Source organism: Pan troglodytes, chromosome 16, assembly GCF_028858775.2.
Source record: "Pan troglodytes isolate AG18354 chromosome 16, NHGRI_mPanTro3-v2.0_pri, whole genome shotgun sequence".
In the NCBI taxonomy this organism is placed as follows: domain Eukaryota; kingdom Metazoa; phylum Chordata; class Mammalia; order Primates; family Hominidae; genus Pan; species Pan troglodytes.
This window is the reverse complement of record NC_072414.2, coordinates 71918199-71930956: the sequence shown is the minus strand read 5'-3', so window position 1 is coordinate 71930956 and position 12758 is coordinate 71918199. Positions and strand designations below refer to the sequence as shown.

Below are 12758 nucleotides of genomic sequence, written 5' to 3'. Positions count from 1 at the left end.
ACAGAAAATAGGCTAATGCAGCATGGGAGAGTGTAATGGCTGTTTAATGGTTGTTGTCCATCTGTGAAGAACTTTAGATACATAATTTTTAATCTTCATGATGACCCTCTGAAATAGATATTTTCTGTATTTTACTGTTGAAGAAACAGGCTTAAAACCAGTAAGAAACGTGCCCAATGTCACAGAGTTGGGGGCATCTGACCTCCCAGCAGTCCTCACTGGCTCTCAGTCACTGGGCGTCCTCCTCCTACACCACTTCCTCCTGATCCCATGGGGCCACTCAGACCCTATGCTTCCTTCCCCATCCCTTTCACAGGCTGAAACTCCGCATGAAGGCCAACTGGGTGAAACTGGTTTCCCCACTGATGGTGAGGACCTTTGGTGGCCAGGTGGCCATCCCCATACTCCCTCTTTTTCACCTTCCACCCTTTTACATGTGTCCTCCCAGTTGTATTGTCCCCAACTTAAACTGCTTGCCACTATTTTGGATCTGGACACATTTTGCATAGTGTGCAAAGTTGCTCACAGGGAAACGTTGCTTGGTAACATCCCACAGACATGAAAATACAACAAATCCTTTATTTATAATTGGGAGCTCTGTGTGGTTATTTCTGCTTGAAGATGCTATTAGGATCCCATCACCAGGACAGGGCAACGCCAAATCGTTTTTCTACAGTTTGGGTTTTTGTAGATTCATCTGCCTTATGACTAGAGGCAGCATTTTCAAGACAGCTGACTGAGCCTAGGACTATGATTTATTGCCTTAAAAGCTAAGCCTGACCGGCTCATGTGAGATCCAAACCCATGACCCATGATTCCTTACACTGTTTTAAAGTAGGAGGTAGATGACTAGGCTATTTGAGCAACAGAAGAATGTACATATAGAGTTTAGTATTATAAACTCTTGCAACATAATTATTTTGACACAATCTCATTTCCATTGACCTTGCTTCCTATTTCACTGAGAACTTCTACATCCTCTCTCTGCCATATCTACCTCCCCTGCTGCATCTAGACAGGTTACATTTCCCTTCCTGCTATTATGGTGAATCAGTTACTCTAAGGCCAACCCCTACATTTGTGTGTTAGACCTTGTTTCTTATTTCCTCTGCAGGAAGAAACTATTCTGTATCATACAATTTCCTGTCTCTAATGGACCAGTCCTATTAGCACCTGAACTTGCTATAGTTTCTCCTATGGTAAAAGCAAACAAACAAAAAACCAAACACACAGTCTCTCAGTGACTACCCTATTTTTTGCTTCCCTTCAAAGAAAAAATCCTCAAAAGAGCTGTCTATAATATGTGTCTCCAATTCCTCTCCTCTCATTGTCTCTTGAACATGTATCAATCAGACTCTCATCCCCACTACTAAGTTCAGGGATGAATTCTCAGCCCTCAACTTCCTTGATGTGACATTTGACACAGTGAATGACTTTCTACATATTTTAATTAGACTTCTGGGACACTACTCTGTGCTGGTTCTCCTCCCATGTCGCTGATTACTCTGTTTCCCTTGATGAATCTTCCTCATCTCCCCAAGCTAAACTCTGTAACTCTAAATATTGGAGTGCCCTGGCTAGTTTTTGGCTTACTTCTCTTTCTTACCTGCCTTCATGTGCTAGATATCTCTTTCAGTAGCATGGCTTTTAGGATCCACCATGTACTGATGACTCCCAAAATCGTATCTCCAGCCAAGACCTCCCCCTTCAGCTCCAGACTCAAATATCCAATTGCTGACCTGATGTCTCTCTACTTGGATGTTTAACAAGCACTTCAGATTTACTGTCTAAATCTGAATATCTGAACCTCTAACCCCTGAATCCTTCTCCATCTTAGTTAATGGCATTTTCATCTTTTTACCCACTTAAGGTGGAAATCTTCTGGACTCATTGACTCTTTTCTTTCTTTCACTATACACGTTCAATCCATCAGGCAAAACTGTGTGTTTCTTTCATGAAAATACATACGGGGCCAGGCATGGTGGGTCACACCTTTAATCCCAGCACTTTGGGAGGCCGAGGCAGGCGGATCACGATGTCAAGAGACCGAGATCATCCTGACCAACATGGTGAAACCCCGTCTCTACTAAAAATACAAAAATTAGCTGGGTGTGGTGGCGCGTACCTGTAATCCCAGCTACTTGGGAGGCTGAGGCAGGAGAATCGCTTGAACCCGGGAGGTGGAGGTTGCAGTGAGCCGAGATCATGCCACTGCACTCCTGCCTGGGCAACAGAGTGAGACTCCATCTCAAAAAAAAAGTATATAAATTATATATATTATATATAAATTAACATATAAATTATATAATTTATATAAAAATTAATATATAATTTCATATATATATAAATTACTTATTAAACTACTGCATCCTGACTCGAGCCACTTGAAGTCCCTTGTATAGATTTTGCAGTGGCCTCCTAGCTGGTGGTCTGGCTTATTTCCTTGCTCCTCTACAATTTGTTCCCAACCTGCAGTCAGAAGGGTCCTTCAAAATGTAAGATCACTTGTGTTCCCTCTCCATTCACAACTCAGTGGTTTCCGCTGCACACAGAGAAATAGTCCAAGTTCTTAAAATGGGCTCCAAGGCCTTTCACAATTTACTTCCCTGTGAACAGCTTGACTTCATCTTTCCCTTGCTCAAGAAGCTTCCCTACAGTGTCAACCACACTCCCTCTTCCCAATATCTGAAACCTCTTATGTTACTGAGTCTTTTTTTAGGATCTTGATCTCTGCCTTGGTAACATGGCTCCTGAGGCTTAAACAAAATTGGTGAAATGTCCACAGAGCTCTCTGGGGACTCAGAACCGTAATGAACTTCACACCTAGTGTGGCATGTACAAGTGCTGGTGCTTTGAAAGTACAATCCTTGATGGAAATGCAGAGTATGAATACTACATTGTTGTTAACTGTCAAGGATTTTGGAGCAAATGAGGAAGACTTTTCCCTCAAGGGAATCAAAGCTTTACCTAACTGGACAAGGGTGTTTTGTTTTTAAAGGGTTCTGTCCAGGGTGCAGAATCATCAGAGTAGATATGAATACACAGGAAATCGATGCCTCCGGAATTCCGCGGGGGCACCTGACCCACAGCATTCTTCCTCCACAGTGCTGGGGTCGCCTCCATCAGTAAGTCCTCAGGCAGCTCTGCCTGCCTCTTCAGTGTCCTTTTGCTTTCACCCTTGTTGATATCCAATCAGCTTCTCAACCAGAAACTTGGTTCCTGGCAGTCATTCTCAAACCTTCTTCCATTCCTTTTATTCAACTAAAAATGGACAAATGCTGCCAATTTTACTTGTTAAGTATCTCTTAATCTACCCACTTTTCTCATTCTTAACTGTTATGCCAACCACTGATAGAACCTTTTTTTTTTTTTTTTTTTGAGGCGGAGTCCCGCTCTGTCGCTCAGGCTGGAGTGCAGTGGCGCGATCTCAGCTCACTGTAGCCTCCGCTTCCTGGGTTCAAGCAATTCTCCTGCCTCAGCCTCTGGAGCAGCTGGGACTACAGACGCGCACTACCACACCTGGCTAATTTTTTTTGTATTTTTAGTAGAGACGGGGTTTCACCATGTTGGTCAAGCTGGTCTTGATCTCCTGACCTCGTGATCCACCTGCCTCGGCCTCCCAAAGTGCTGGGATTATAGGTGTGAGCCACCGCGCCCGGCCCCTTCCCTCCCCCAACCCCCCCACCCCCACCCCCCGCTTTTTTTTTTGAGACAGAGTTTCGCTCTTGTTGCCCAGGCTGGAGTGCAATGGCATGATCTCGGCTCACCGCAACCTCCGCCTCCTGGGTTCAAGCGATTCTCCTGCCTCAGCCTCCCGAGTAGCTGGGATTACAGGCATGCGCCACCATGCCTGGCTAATTTTGTATTTTTAGTAGAGACGGGTTTTCTCCATGTTGGTCAGGCTGGTCTCGAATTCCTGACCTCAGGTGATCTGCCCGCCTCGGCCTCCCAAAGTGCTGGAGTGTGAGCCACCTCGCCCGGCCGCAACCTTTTTTTTTTTTTTTTTTTTTGAGACGGAGTCGTCGCCCAGGCTGGAGTGCAGTGGCGCGATCTGGGCTCACTGCAAGCTCCGCCTCTCAGGTTTGGCCATTCTCCTGCCTCAGCCTCCCAAGTTGCTGGGACTACAGGCGCCTGCCACCACGCCCAGCTAATTTTTTTTGTATTTTTAGTACAGATGGGGTTTCACCATGTTAGCCAGGATGGTCTGGATCTCCTGACCTCGTGATCCACCCGCCTTGGCCTCCCAAAGTGCTGAGATTACAGGCGTGAGCCACTGCGACCGGCCCAGGCCACAACCTTTTTGCTCATGTATCCATATCTACACCTGTCTCCATTTGGTACATTTGATACAGCCAGAGTATTAATCTTAAAAAGGAAATCTAATGTCACAATACTGCTTAAAAATCATTCAATTAATTCCAGCACTTTGGGAGGCCAAGGCAGGAGGATCACAGGTCAGGAGATTGAAACCATCCTGGGCAACATGGTGAAACCCCGTCTCTACTAAAAATACAAAAATTATCTGGGCCAGGTGATCAAGGTTAAGGTGATAAGTTGTGTTGATAGCACACCTTGATATCATGTGATGAAAAGGCATTTAATCTTTGTGATATTGTTTCCCCAAAACCCATAATCCCAGGAAAACATCAAACGTAAATTTGGGGACATTCTACAAAATACCTAACCAGTATTTCTCAAAACTGTCAAGGTCATCAAAAACAAAAAGTCTGAGGAAATTTTCACATTTAAGAGGAGCCTATAGGCCAGGCACGGTGGCTTACACCTGTAATCCCAGCACTTGGGGAGGCCAAGGTGGGCAGATCATAAGGTCAGGAGTTCAAGACTAGCCTGGCCAACATGGTGAAACCCTGTCTCTATTAAAAATACAAAAATTAGCCAGCGTGGTGTTACATGCCTGTAATCCCAGCTGCTAGGAAGGCTTAGGCAGGAGAATCGCTTGAACCTGGGAGGTGGAGTTTGCATTGAGCCCAGATAGTGCCATTGCACTCCATCCTAGGCGACAGAGTGAGACTCCAACTAAAAAAAAAAAAAAAAAAAAAAAAAAAAAAAAAAAAAATAGGAGCCTATAGAGACACAGTGTGGTACCCTGGACTGGATCCTAGAACAGAAAATAGATATCACTGATATCACTGGAAAAACCAGTAAAAAAAGTCTGGAGTCTATTTAATAGTAATATATCAGTGTTTCTTAGTTTTGTCAAATGTGCCATGGTAATGTAAGATCTTAACTTTGGGGGAACTGGATAAAGGATATGTGGGAACTGTTAGTATTATCTTTGCAACTTTTAGGTGAATTTCAAATTATTCCAAAATGTTCATTGAAAAACAAACAGATGGCTGGGCACGGTGGCTCACACCGGTAATCCCAGCACTTTGGGAGGCAGGGGCAGGCAGATCACGAGGTCAGGAGATAGAGACCATCCTGGCTAACCGGGTGGAAACTTGTCTCTACTAAAAAAAAAAAAAAATACAAAAAATTAGTGGGGCAAGGTGGCAGGCACCTGTAGTCCCAGCTACTTGGGAGGCTGAGGCAGGAGAATCGCTTGAACCCAGGAGGCAGAGGTTGCAGTGAGCCAAGATTGTGCCACTGCACTCCGGCCTGGGTGACAGAGTGAGACTCCATCTCAAAACAAAACAAACACAAACAAACAAACAGACACTGGCTGGATGCGGTGGCTCATGCCTGTAATTGCGGCACTTGGGGAGGCCGAGGCGGGTGGATCACCTGAGGTCAGGAGTTCGAGACCAGCCTGGCCAACATGGCAAAACCCCGTCACTACTAACAATACAAAAAATTAGTCAGGCATGGTGGCGGGAACCTGTAATCTCAGCTATTTGGGAGGCTGAGGCAGAAGAATTGCCTGAACCCGGAAGGCAAAGGTTGCAGTGAGCTGAGATCATGCCATTGCACTCCAGCCTGGGTGACAGAGCGAGACTCTGTCTCAAAAAAAAAAAAAAAAAAACCAGACAAACAAAATACAAGCTCATGTCATCTGGACCCAGGTTCTTCAGCTTCATCTCGTGCCTCTCTCCTCTTGGCTCTTGGTTGATTAGCCATTGTGGACACCTTTCAATTCCTCTAAAATATCATGCCATGTTTCCCTTTAGAACCTTTGTATATACAGTTGTTTCTTCATGAAAAATTTTCCAGTTTTTCTCTCTTCCCTGTTCTCACTCTCTCACCTAAAGAATGCATACTTAGCCTTGTGATTTCAGCTGAAAAGTCATTTCCTTGGAGTGGGGGTGGGGGTGATGGTGGAACGGGGGAAGGAGGGGTCACCAGCAACCTCCTGATCTATGTAAATGGAGAGAATGCTCTGTGCAGGCTGGCTGTATTATCGTTTGCATGATAATTTTATTTCTTCCTGCAAATTGGCACTTGGTTTATATATTGATTAGTGGTAGTACTTCCCAAACACACCCAGTGAGACCGCATGGCACTTGGTTATTGGGTTTTCCCTGGTGACACTGTGGCTTTTCTTTTAAATTTCTACAATGACTACCTACCACCCCGAGCTGAGGGAGTCAGCCCCTTCTGAAAACTAGCTTGCCATACCACCCTTAAAGTGTGGTGCAGCGCTTCAGCTATAGCTCCATCAGCAAAGAGTACAATGGGGTTTCTTCTCTTGACCTGGACTTCCAACAGCAGCTGGGGATTTTATTAGCTTAATAAGTTGCTCTTCCCACCTTGTTGTCGCATGACACAGACTTCCTCACTGACTCAGCAACTATCTGCCGAGCATCCGTTCCACACCAGGCCTGGTGCTGAGCAGTGAAGATACAGGTGACTATAGAACATGGGCCGGTCTCATACTTCACAGGATGAACAAGAACAGAGCTACAGAGCTAATAAAACAGTGCTGTGACAGAGGAGGAGGTGCATTTTAGTGTCAGTTTTGGAGATCGTGGGTTAGAATCTGATAACCTTTATGTAGTACGTACGTGAGCTAGGGCAAGACACAGGATTTCCAAACCTGTTTCCTCTTCTATAAAAACACTGTAATAATATGTACTTTGTGGTTCATTTTGAGGAACATAAGACATTTAACTTGGCACCTGGTATTTAGTAAACTCAAAAATGATACCTATTATCACTGGCCTTATTGTAGTCCAGATGCCTGTTCTCCTCTCATCCTCCATTGTTTTTTTTTTGACAGAGTCTCGCTCTGTTGCCCAGGCTGGAGTGCAGTGGCATGATCTCGGCTCACTGCAAGCTCCGCCTCCCAGGTTCACTCCATTCTTCTGCCTCAGCCTCCCAAGTAGCTGGGACTACAGGCGCCCACCACCATGCCTGGCTAATTTTTTGTGTTTTTAGTAGAGACGGGGTTTCACCATGTTAGCCAGGATGGTCTCAATCTCCTGACCTCGTGATCCGCCCGCGGCGGCCTCCCAAAGTGCTGGGATTACAGGTGTGAGCCACCATGCCTGGCCTCATCCTCCAGTTTTTAAATTTTTCCCATACTAATCAGCCTTATGTTTCCCCACAAGAATCCACTCACACGACTGTGCAATAAGGACCACTGAATATTTTGTCGGGGAGAGAGGTGAGAGACCACATAAAATATAACTGAAAAAAAATTCCTCTTAGACATTTTTAGTCTTCAAAGTTTTTCTTCCTGGCTGTGTTGTTTCCAGGGACTTTCCCCTTCTCTCCTCTCCCTCCAATGCAGGAGAAACTAGCCTTCTTATCCCCACAATCTTTTCCTTGTATTTGAGTGATTTCCCTCTACTCTTCCCTTTGGGAAGCAACTTTAAGTCCTGTAGTCATCTTATGTACAGCAGTTGAGGGATCATGTTTTTATCATTTTGGCTTCTAGCTCTCTACCCCAAGTGTCTTCCAGAAGTACTTCTTAAAAAAAGAAGTCATACACATGGTACTTTCCTAGGAGGAGTTCTAGTGAATAAAATGACTGTCACTCAGACTGGAGTGCAGTGGTGCTCATTGCAGCCTCAACCTCCTGGGTTCAAGTGGTCCTCCTGCCTCAGCCTCCCAAGTAGCTGGGATCACAGGTGTATGCCACCACAACTGACTAATGTTAAAATTTTTTTGTAGATATGGAGATCTTGCTTTGTTGTCCAGGCCAGTCGTGAACTCTTGAGCTCAAGTGATCCTCCCCTCTCAGCCTGCAAAAGCTTTGGGATTACTGGCATGAGACACTGTGCCCAGCTACATGTTTTTTGACTTAACACATAGGGTCAACCAAAATTTCCATGTTTTTCATATGATGGTCTCTCCTATCACATGCTTTCACAATGTTTATTTAACAGTTAAAATTTTTTTTGAACTTTTATTTTGCACTAATTTTAGTTTTACAGAAAAGTTGCAAAAATAGTACACTTCATCTAGCTGCCACCAACATTAACATCTTATATAGTTATAGTATGACTATCCAAACAAGGACATTAACATTGATACAGTATGATTAACCAATCTACAAATCTTACTGGTATTCCCCAGTTTTCTCACTAATGTCCTTTTCCGGTCCAAAATCTAACACAGATCGTGCAGTTTAGTTGTCATGTCTCCTTAAAGCTGTGACAATTCCTCAGTCTTTGTCTTTCATGACTTTGGGACTTCTGAAGATTACTAGTCTGGAATTTTATAGAATGTCCCTCAATTTGGGTTTGATGGTTTTTCATGATTAGATTGAGGTTATACATTTCTGGCAGGAATACAACAGAAAGCTGTGTCTTTTCCAGTGCATCATACTGGGGGGAACATATGTCATCTTATTAGTAATGCTAACATTGACTACTCAGTTAAGGTGGTGTCTGCTAGGTTTCTCCACTATTAAGTTTCTTGTGGGGATATATTTTTAAGATTATGGTGTTTTTGTGATTATGATGTTTCTCATCATTCTTCCACCCACTAAGCTTAGCATCCATCAACAGTTTTCATCTGCAACAATTATAACTGCAATGTTTGCTTAATGGTGATTTTCCATTTCCATTATTCCTTCCACATTTATTAACTGGAATTATGTGATAAGGAAGCATATCTCTTCTCTCCTAGTTATTTATTCATATCAGTGTGCACTATGGATATTTATTTTATGGGTTATGATGTAAGATTATCATTATTTTGTTGCTCAGATTGTCCAAGCATTAGCCATTGGGAACCCTGATTCAGCTCCTGGCTCCCTCTTGTCATGCTCCCTTCCTTTCAGAGCATGTCCTTGCTTTGCGGCTCCACAAGATGCTCCAGTCTCGGCTCTGATTTTCACTGCCCCAACTCTAGAATCAGCCATTTCTCCAAGAAGCTCTTTTTTTTTTTTAATTGGAAAATGATATTAAGAAACCAAGATCTTGATGTTAGATTTCATTGCTACTGGTGTGTTATTGCTTCCAGGTCCTCTCACCAACAGAGCCAGTTAATAAAATATAGGAAAAAATGTAAATAAAGATATTTCTATATATTTTGTGTCTTTTTTTGGTTTTTTTTTTTTTTACACAATATTTATTGAGTGCCTCCTCTCCCGAGTCCTTGCAGTCTCTAGGTCACTTTTTCTGCTTGTAGATTTTGTACGCAAGCCCCAGAAAGACGGCTGGGAGCAGGGGCGCTGCGTACTGTTCAGTGAGACCCATAATGTGGCTGTAACCGTCTTCCTCATACTGCAAGAACACGGCCGGCAGATCCAGCTCCTCATACAGTGCCTTCACCTGGACTACCTTCTTGGCCTTCTTCTGTCCGTAATTTTCCTTCAGGATCTGGTACTGTTCCAGAGTGGATTGTTGCAGACACTGAACCACCAGCCAGCTGCATTTGTTGTCCTGGATGTCAGTGCCAACTTTGCGGGTCACAATGGGGTCCCCAAAGAGGTCAAGGTAACCATCCTGAATTTGAAAAAACTCTCCCATCTCCAGTAGGATCTTCTAAGCATTGGCGTGCTGCTTCTCACCATCAATTCCTACCATGTACATGGCTGCAGCTACAGGAAGGTAGAAAGAGTAGAAAGCTATCTTGTACTTGACAATAGATTTGTACCTCTTTTCAGTGAATCTGCCAAAATCCACATTGTCCTAGGGGCTGTGATGAGGTCCAGGGTCTGCCCAATCTCAGGCTGATAGGAAATCTGCAGGAAGAGCTCGATCAGGTTCAGGTAATAGGGCTGTGCTTGGCAATAGAGCTTCAGCAGGTAGTAGATACATGCTTCCAGAAGGATAGCATAATAGATGGCATCCTACCCCATGCCCATCTTCTGATAACAGCAGATCTGTCCCCAGCAGGTGAGGGATGAATCCATGATGTCATCTGTCACCAGGAAGAAAGCTTGCAGCAGTTCCATACACCAGCCCACAGTCAGGCCCTCTGGAGACTATCAGCATCCTGTTTCCTTGACTCCACCAGCTGCTAGCACCATCAAACCCCGGTGATACTTGCCTCCAATGGCATTGTACTCCAGGACCTCCTTGAGCCGGGCAATAGCATCTCCTGTCTCTGAGTGCCCCATCTCATCCTCAGTCAGCACCCCAACGATCTGGGAGAAGTGCTGAAAGAAATCCTGCTTTTCTTGGGCATAAACATCTGATTTCTGGTCCCCATTCATTCTGAGGGAGGAGCAAAGGGCTCTGTTCCTGGATGCGGGTTCCTGCCATATCTATCTGTGTGTGTACACTAAAAACCATGTGTTCATACCTCAAATTGACACCTCTGATTCTAATCCAAAACAACAGGGGTCATTCTAGCCTTCCCCCTTTTCTTATTTGTAACTTGTTTTTCCAACAGGGAGAATCCTGATTGTCATTGGTCACAACAACTTTACTTATTTGTTCAATGATATACAGATACAGATAAGGTAGATTCACAATTGCTAATTTATACCCCTGTGAAAAACAAATGTACTAACCAGAGGACAATATTTGTATGAAGTTGTTTTTGTCTTTAGTCTTATGACACAGTCAAAATAAAAGTTTACTAAATTACTTAAGTATTTTCTTCTCCACCCACTTTGTGGTGGTGATGTTAGTTATTTATAACACAGTTTTTTTTTCTGCTTGCATTCTATTTTGGCTTGCCTCCACACCCTGGTTGACTGGATGTATGTGTGTATGTGAAACATTACCATAGTTCTGAGTCAGAACTATATACAAAGCTACAATCAGAGAAATGCTACTCTCTCCTCATCACTGCTACTCCGTTCCCATCCTCCCATTGTTTCCACCCAGCTCTCACCCTTTCCCTGTAGGTACCCAAAGTTTGTTTTTGGTTTATGTTTACTGCATTCCCCCTACAATGTATATTTTCTTTTATCTCTTATTTTAGGAAGATATAACTCACATAACATTAAACTCCCTTTTAAAATGTTCAATTCAGTGGCTTTTAGTATAGTCAAGACTTGTGCAACTATCACCACACTCTAACTTTAGAACATTTTCATCAACTCAAAAAGAAATCCTGTACCCCAGTTCCACCAGTTGCCCCAGGCAACCACTAATCTACCTTCTGTTTCTATGGGTTTGCCTGCTCTGGACATTTCATATAAACAGGATCATACAATACGTGGCCTTTTGTGTCTGATTTCTTTCACTTAGTATTCCTTTTTTTTTTTTTTAAGACAAGGTCTTGCTCTGTCGCCCATGCTGGAGTGCAGTGGCATAATCATGGCTCATTGCAGACTGCCTGGGCTCAAGCAATTCTCCTACCTCAGCTTCTCGAGTAACTGGGACGACAAGTGCGTGCCACCATGCTTGGCTAATATTTAAAAAATTATTATTTGTAGAGATGAGGTTTTGCTATGTTGCCTAGGCTGGTCTCAAACTCAAGGGCTCGAGTGATCCCCCCACCTCGGTCTCTGAAAGTGTTGGGATTACAGGCATGAGCCAGGCAGTATACCATTTTCAAAGTCCATCTGTGTCACAGTATATACGAGTACTTCATTCCTTTTTATGACTAATATTCCAAGGTATGAAAATTCTACATTTTGTTTAGACATTCATCAGTCGGTAGAAACTTGACAGAAATTTCCACTTTTTCATTATTGTGAATAGTGCTGCTATGAACACTCATAAGCAAGTTTTATGTGAACATGTTTTCTTAAGTATATATGTAGGAGTGAAATTACTGTGCCATATGACAACTCTGTATTTAACTTTTTGAGGAACTGCAAAACTGTTTTCCAAAGTGTCTGCATCATTTTACATTCCCATGGGTATGAGTTTCAATTTCTCCACGTCCTTGCTAATACTTGTTATTTCCTTTTTTTTTAAATTACAACCATGCTAGTGGGTGTGAAGTGGTATCTATTTGTGGTTTTGAAGTGCATTTCTCTAATGACTAATGATGTTGAACATCTTTCCATGTGCTTAAAGGCTATTTATATATCTTGTCTGAAGAAATGTCTATTCAAGTCCTTTGCCTATTTTAAAATTGGATTATCTGTCTTTTTATTGCTGAGTTGTAAGAGTTCTTTATATATTCTGGATACAAATGCCTTATCAGATACATAATTTGCAAATATTTTCTCCTATTCTATAGGTCGTCTTTTCACTTTCTTGATGGTGTCCTTTGATGCACAAATATTTAAGTTTGATGAAGTCCAATTTACCTATTTTTTTCTTGTTGCTTGTGTTTTTGGGGCCATAACTAAGAATCCACTTATGAACTTGATGATGTAAGTGATGAAGAATTTATGCCTATTTTTCTTCTAAGTGTTTATTGTTTTAGCTCTTACATTCAGGACTTTGATCTTTTTTGAGTTAAATTTTGAATATGATGTTAGGCAGGGGTCCAACTACCTT

General features: G+C 43.0%; 1 pseudogene; it reads right to left on the bottom strand.

Annotated features, from left to right (window-relative positions):
* Window positions 1-9518: 9518 nt before the first annotated feature.
* On the bottom strand, window positions 9519-10585 carry LOC100610710 (farnesyl pyrophosphate synthase-like; annotated as a pseudogene).
* Window positions 10586-12758: the final 2173 nt, after the last annotated feature.